This window comes from Lagenorhynchus albirostris, chromosome 15, assembly GCF_949774975.1.
Source record: "Lagenorhynchus albirostris chromosome 15, mLagAlb1.1, whole genome shotgun sequence".
In the NCBI taxonomy this organism is placed as follows: domain Eukaryota; kingdom Metazoa; phylum Chordata; class Mammalia; order Artiodactyla; family Delphinidae; genus Lagenorhynchus; species Lagenorhynchus albirostris.
The window spans coordinates 28,711,210-28,718,593 of record NC_083109.1 but is presented as its reverse complement, the minus strand read 5'-3'; the positions used below and the strand labels follow the sequence as shown (position 1 = coordinate 28,718,593).

The window sequence follows — 7,384 nt, the reverse complement described above, 5'->3', positions numbered from 1 at the left end:
TCCTTCTGGTTAGATTCAAGATGTATGTTTTTAGTGGGAATGACTTGGAAGTAATGTTGCGTCCCTGTTAGTGCATCACATAAAAAGACGTGTGGTATCAGACTGGCCCTCATTCATGACGTCAAATTTGACCCTTTGGTTAGAGCAGTGTTCATCAGATTCATCATTGTACAGGAACCCCATCCCTCTGTAAATAAGTAACCTGTGCAGTGATACTTGGAGACTGTGTGACTATCCTACTCTTCATATACATGAAGACTTCATATATAAGTCTATTGCACATAAAGACTTATGTGTACAGACATGGGCTGTGTCCACAGTACATTATTAGATTAAGAAAGCAAGTGGCAGAACAGTGTGGGTAATTACAACCTTCCCTCCTTTGTAAGCGATTATACATGTAAACAATGCCTAGGAGAAAGGTGTTGACTGGGAAGGGCCTGATTGGTGGGGCTGTTTATTTGTGGGAAACCTCAGCTGTGAGTACCTGTGGGCCTTTTCTCTTAGGCTGCTCATTTTTCCCAGAGTAGAAACCTTCCAGTTGCCTGCCTGGTGGAGTAAAATCCTGACTCTCAGAGTAGAGAGGAGAATGAGGCCTCAGCCTTCAGATTATATCTCTTTCTTAACTCAGCCTCTTCCTGATTTCTGGATGGAACCCCCCAAGGCCAGAGTCTCTTGCTTCACGCCTGAAAGACACCCTCTAACATGCCTGACTAGGGGTCCTCACTCAGAGGTCTAATCACTTCTTTTACAGACTTTTTACAAACTTGTCATTTCCTGCCCTATCTGTACCCCATTTTAAGAGGCCCATGACACCTCCAATTCCTGAGCCTTTGGGGGGATCCAGAGCATAAAGCTGATGGCTTTTCTGCTTCTCCACTACCTTGCACAGGGTTCAGCTTTCTTAGGTTGGCTGAGTCAGTCACCGTTTGCCCATTTGTTGCATAATGTCTATGTTTTATTGCTGTTCTCTTCTCCCTCATTCTCTCCACCCTGTGGGCCACCTCTTTTATCTCTTTACTTTAATTGTAGTGGGAATTTGGGAGGGTGCAGAAGAAGTGCATGTGCTTCATTGGTTATGCTTAACCCCAACTCCATACGTTATATAGTTATGTATGGTTTCAATTTTTTATTTTATTTTTTTCTTTTGCTTTTTTGTTTCAATTTTTTAAAATGAGACTTTATTTTGTAAAACAAACTAAAATGTTATATACATAATATTAACATTTAGTGTGTATATGTGTGTGTGTGTATATATATACACTTTCTTTTTAAAAGACACATACAAGAGGCATAATAGTCAGAAGACTTGTGATTTCAAGTGAGAGAAATTCAACTCGAACCACTTTAAGTAAAAGGGAGGATTTATTGGCTAACATAACTGAAATCTCCAAGGTGAGGGCCTGGGAACTCTACAAGCACTGATGATGTCGTCAGGAAGCTCTCTTTCCATCTTTAAATTTCTCTTACGTCTTTGATTTCTTGTTACAGCCTTTCTCCACTGCTCTCCATCTGCATATTTTTCCACCTGCAAAATGGGGCTGTCAGGAAACATGAGTGATGGAAAGGGCTGCAAATTAATGCATTCAGCAAACATAGAAGGTTTCTGAAATCCTAACCAGTAATAAGCATAATTGCTTTTCAAAAATCTACACAAAGCCCCCGCCCCCAAGAACAGTCACACAATAAAGCAGTGGAGAATTTTCAGCTCTGCATCAGGAACTGCCTGCCCTGAAAAAATGGGAAGGATCTGTGTGGATGAGTCAGTCGTCAGCCTTGGTACAGGCTGATCCCTGCCCAGGCCCCAGGGAGCTGTGCCCCACTTGAGGGCTGCTCCAGGCTCCTTGTTCTCAAGGCGGGGCGTTGAGAGTGCTGGCGGAACCGGTCTCAAGGTCACGTTTTCCTACCTTTCATGCTGACTTGGCTGTGTGTCTGTGTCGGAACTCTCCAGCTTTTACAGGCTGAGTGCTGTTCTGCAGGTTGAAGGATGGGCTAGGGTCTATTTGTGCAGCAGATACCGGGAGAATTGGAGAATGTGGTGCCATCAGTGAGAAGCACAGGGAACAGCATGAGGGAAGGCACTGGAGCAGGAAGACGTGCTGCAAGTTCAGGGTCAGTAGGTAGTTCGTGTTGCCGTGGCAGCATCTTTTAGAGTTCCTGAGAGAGTGTGAGGGTAGGACAGCAAACAAATTATTGTATTTCTTTTAGCCTCGGCTTTCTCACCTATAAAATGAGGCAGCATTAGCCCCTGTCCTTATAGATGTTAAAAGCCTGGAAGAACATTTTTCTTTTCATTTTTTCCCCTGTTTTTTGTATGGAAATAAATACTTCGATAAGTCTGCGGAGGATGACAGACACATACTTGCCCTTATCAAGGCATGTTTAAACCACCTAAGGAGATTCCTATGCTGCTGTACAGACAGGGAGAGGAATGTATTCTGCTCCTGAGAGGGACAGAGAAAACAAGAACCAATGAGGTTGCCCAGAAGGTGCGCAGTAAGCCTCTTGCCTGCTTCCTGCGGCTCCCAAGTCTTTATTCATGTTGACAAAACTTAAAAGTGCTCTGTGTGAGTAAAGCTCTTGGACAAACAAGTGAAGAAGCAGAGTAGATTAGGGGATGAAACAAAGACTTTCCTGAAGGGGCTTCCCTGGTGTCTCCGTGGTTAAGAATTCGCCCGCCAATGCAGGGGACATGGGTTCCAGCCCTGGTCCGGGAAGATCCCACATGCCACGGAGCAACTAAGTCCGTGTGCCACAACTACTGAGCCTGCACTCTAGAGCCCACAAGCCACAACTACTGAGCCCACAAGCCACAACTACTGAGCCCACGTGCCACAACTACTGAAGCCCGCATGCCTAGAGCCCATGCTCCACAACAAGAGAAGCCACCGCAATGAGAAGCCCGCGCACCGCAACGAAAAGTAGCCCCTGCTCGCCTCAGCTAGAGAAAGCCTGCGCATAGCAATGAAGACCCAGTGCAGCCAAATAAATAAATAAATAAATAAATAAATAAATAAATAAAATTATATATAAAAAAAACCTAATCCAGTGTTATAAAATCAATAAAAAAAATATCCGCAAAGGTAGCCACCCAGATGTTGATTGTGATTTTCTCTGGGTGAGCAGGGTTGTGTTTTTGCTTATTGTCTTCTTTTTACTTGAATATTGCGGTAGTTTTTAGATATGCCTGCAAATTCTTTGATACCCTTGCCAGCAAAAGACGGGGTCTGTGTCCGCTCCCATTGAATCTGGAGTGACCCTAGTGACTGAATGCCCATTGGAGTGTGGTAGAAGTGATGCTATGTGACTTCCAGTGCTGGGTCAGAAAAGGCCATAAAGTTTTGGTCTAGTTTTTTGGGACACAAGCCTTGGTGCCTTGAGCTTCCATGTAAAAATTCTGAGGCAGCCATGCTATGAGGAAGCCCAGGCCACATGGACAGTCCATATATATGTGTTCCAGCCCCAGCTGAGGTTCCAGCCTACAGCCAGCATCAAAGGCCAGACATGTAAGTCCAGTTACCTCTAGATAATTCTGCCCCAGCAATCAAGTCAATCCCAACATTTGGTCTTCCCAGTTGAGGGTTCATGGTGGAGCAAATACATGCCATCCCCACTGTGCCTTTTCCAAATTCTTGACCCACAGAATGTGGGAGCTTAATAAAATTGTTATTTTAAGCTACTAAATTTTGGAATGTTCATTACACAGCAGTAGATAGTTGAAATATAGATATTTTCTGATTTTCTGTAATGATCAAGGGTTGTTTTATGTTAAAAAAAATGGAAAAGGTTACTCTTAAAATTTTCAGGCATAGAAGAAAATTCATAGCACCATCTGGGAACAGAAATTTGTCTTTCATCTACCTGTTCCTCCAGGTTAGAGGTGACAGACATCACTTGACTCCATATTCTACTGCTCACTGTGGTGGTGGAGGGGGTGGCAATATGATGGAATCAATCCTGGAGTCTTTGTGACCCCTGATATCCTGAATTCTTAGAAGCAGCTGTCTTATCTAATAAGTTACAAACAATTTCAGCCTAGTTGCAAATGTTGACAACTCTTTGAAAAACAGTTGGGACGCAGTGTAGTACATGAGTTAAGATGCTTTTGAAAGTAAGTTTGAAAATAAAAACAAACAACAAAAAATCCAATTTAAAGTGGCTTAGACAAGAAAGGGAATTTATTGACTTAACATAGCTCAAAACCTGAGTGGTAAGTTTCAGGTGCGGCTTAATCCAGCAGCAATGTGATCACCTCAGTTTCTTTTCCTGAATTTTGAAAATTCAGTGGATCTGAGTCTGGTTGGCCCTGATGGGCCTGGCTTTGATCATGTGACCATCCCTGAATCCATCAGTGTGTGTGGCAGTTGGTGGGTGGAGGCAGTAGGTTATCCTGATTGGATTAAACTAGAGATTTACTCAAGGGATTGAGGGTTGGGTCAATCCCATCTAAACTCTGTGAGTGACACATTCTGGGTCTTATTAGGAAGGGGGAAGAGAAAAGTGTGGAGTGAGACACATATGCCTATAACAAGAGACACATGACTCTTTATGCCCCTGTTCCAGTAGCCCTACTTCTAGGGAAATATTCTAAAACACAAGAAAAGTCATATTTATGGAGATGTTCACTGTTATTTTTAAGAGCAGAAAGCCAGAAGCATCCTCAATGTTCGGTCACTCATTTCTTCCACAGGTACTATAGCTCTTTTACAATGGGTAGGCCTTTGTATAGACTCGAGAGACACATGCCTATAATAAGACACAATATGGATGTAACGCTCAAGGTTCAGAGAGGAAGAGATAGTATATGCACAACTTCACCAAGGTAATAAGTGTGAATACTGTAGACACAAAGTGTGCTGCGGGAGTTCAGAGGAGATGCACCCAACTAGGAGTTATGGAATGACAGCAGGAAGTCTTCCCGGAGGAAGTGAGACTGAAAAGGCCAGTGAGAGTTAACCACTCAAGGGGAGTAGAAATGGTTATGGGTAGTGGCAGGGGTGGAGGTGGGGTGGGGATTAAGAAAAATACCAATGCCTGGGTCCTACCCCCACAGGTTTGGTTTCTGTTGGACTGGGGTGGGACCTGGAGAGCCCTGTCATTGTTTAAAAGAATAAGCTGGGACTTCCCTGGTGGCGCAGTGGTTAAGAATCCGCTTGCCAATGCAGGGGACAAGGGTTCGAGCCTTGGTCCGGGAAGATCCCACATGCCACGGAGCAACTAAGCCCATGCACCACAACTGCTGAGCCTGTGCTCTAGAGCCCGCAAGCCACAACTACTGAGCCCACGTGCCACAACTACTGAAGCCTGCATGTCTAGAGCCCGTGCTCCACAACAAGAGAAGCCACTGCAATGAGAAGCTCGCACACCGCAACGAAGAGTAGCCCCCACTAGCTGCAACTAGAGAAAAGCCCACACGCAGCAACAAAGACCCAACGCAGCCAAAAATAAATAAATTTATAAAAAAAGAATAAGCTGATAAGCTCCTTGGGTTGGATGGAACATGAGACCCTCCAGACCATGGCTTAGTGTCAGGAGGTGAGTGCTATGGTGTGGACACTGAGACAAGGAGAGGAGTACATTCTGGTTCTGAAGTGAATTAGGCATGGTGATGGGGTAGGGTGCTGCCAGGTGTTTGTGCATCCTCCCTCCCTCTCTCCCTCCCTCCTCCTGGAGTGCCTATGGGGTCAGGCAGTTCTCAGCTACCGCCCAGCCCTTCAGGACCCCTCCCCTCCCCATGAACTCAAGTTAGATTGTTCATCTGATTACTATTGTTACGAATCTTTTCTTCAACATAAGAGAAGAGCATGGATTCAATCCATAAACACTATGCAGCACTGTACCTCCTATGTATAAAATACCTGGCACTCAACAGTAACTAAGGATCAAAGAAGCAGTTTCCCTCTATCCTTAAGGTTGGGCCAGGGGGATCATCACAGTTAAGAAAAGGGTACCAGGAGGGTGCTAAAGGAATTCTGGGGTGGATCTGTGACCCTCTGGATCTGGGTTTGTTTTCTGAGTTCAAGGCCTGATTCCACCAGTTAGTAGAAGTGTGACCTTGGGCAAGTCTTTATGTCACACTTTTTTTCATCTGAAAAATGGGGAGATTGTGGGAAGGGGAATAATAATATCTCTCTGTAGTAGTAGTAGTAGGAGTAGGAGTAGGAGTAGTAGTAGTGAGTTACTACATATAAGCGCTTTTTGTCCCTGGCACATAATGAACACTGAAAAAGCTTTAGTTATGACGATAATGACGATGATTCTTGAGTGTTTACTCTGTGCCAGGCTTTACATTCATTGTCTTATTCCAGATTCACACAAACTCCAGAAGACAGAATATATATATATATATATATATATATATATATATATATATATATATATATATATTTACCCATAGAGGTGAGAGCTTGGGCTCAGAGACTTCAGATAACTTGCCAAGGTCACACAGCAAGTACATGATGAGGCTGGTATTTGAATCTCCATCTATTTGATTTCAGAATCTAAATCCTTAACCACCCACTATCCTTCCTCCTGTCAATCAGCAGCCCCACCAGACTTTGAATAACATGGGGGCGAAAAGCACGTCTTATTAACTTTCATACCCTCCAACGCTGCACTCCCATTCCCAAACACTCCTCCCAGAGTCGGTATCAGAAAATGTTTGCTGAATGAATTGCTCTCTCCTCCCACTCCTGGCACTTCCAGTCCTTCAAGGGCCTTCACCTCCACATCCTTGAACCAGCTTTGACTAAACACAAAAGAAGGAGTGATGAAAAAAAGTCTTTCTCACCAAGGATACAATTAATCAGAATGCTTCAGTTGCGCACATACCTCTGTATAAATACATATACTTGTATCTATATAAAGAGTAGCACTCACAAAGTTTGCTGGCTCGATGATGCGGTTGAATGGGAGACTGACAGTATGATTCATGGTTCAGGTCAAATTTAACTCTAACCTGTTTGTGCAAGACAGATTTACTTCCAGAGCCCTTTCTGCTGCATAATTGCCTTGAGTCCACCTTCTCCCCAGGGAGAGGATATATTCACATCAGCCCACAGCCTCTTGCTGCCGCACAGCCAAGTCAGATCTGGATTCTTTTGGCTACTTTCCCAGCAGTGTGGGCCCAGGTAAGATCCAACCAGGCAGTCTTTGCCAGCAAAGGAAGGAGGAGTAATCAAAAGCTGTAGCAGGAGGCAGCCTGCCATGAAACCTGGGAATATGAGATGAGAAGCCTCAGGGATAGTGGTCTAGAGAATGCCTCTCGTCCGTCCATCCATACATCCATCCATCGCATCTGGCTACTCATCTGTAAGATCCACCCATCTATCTGTTTATTCATTCATCCATCCATTACAGTCATCCATCCATTATATCCACCTAT

At 44.2% G+C, this 7,384-nt stretch overlaps 1 long non-coding RNA gene across 1 annotated transcript; it reads right to left on the bottom strand.

The window, feature by feature from the left end:
* Nucleotides 1-1,419: 1,419 nt before the first annotated feature.
* Nucleotides 1,420-6,474, bottom strand: LOC132505073 (uncharacterized). The gene is made up of 3 exons (XR_009535229.1): nucleotides 6,392-6,474; nucleotides 1,908-2,157; nucleotides 1,420-1,541 (listed from the first exon to the last, which is right to left on the bottom strand). It is a non-coding gene; the product is annotated as an uncharacterized LOC132505073 (long non-coding RNA).
* Nucleotides 6,475-7,384: the final 910 nt, after the last annotated feature.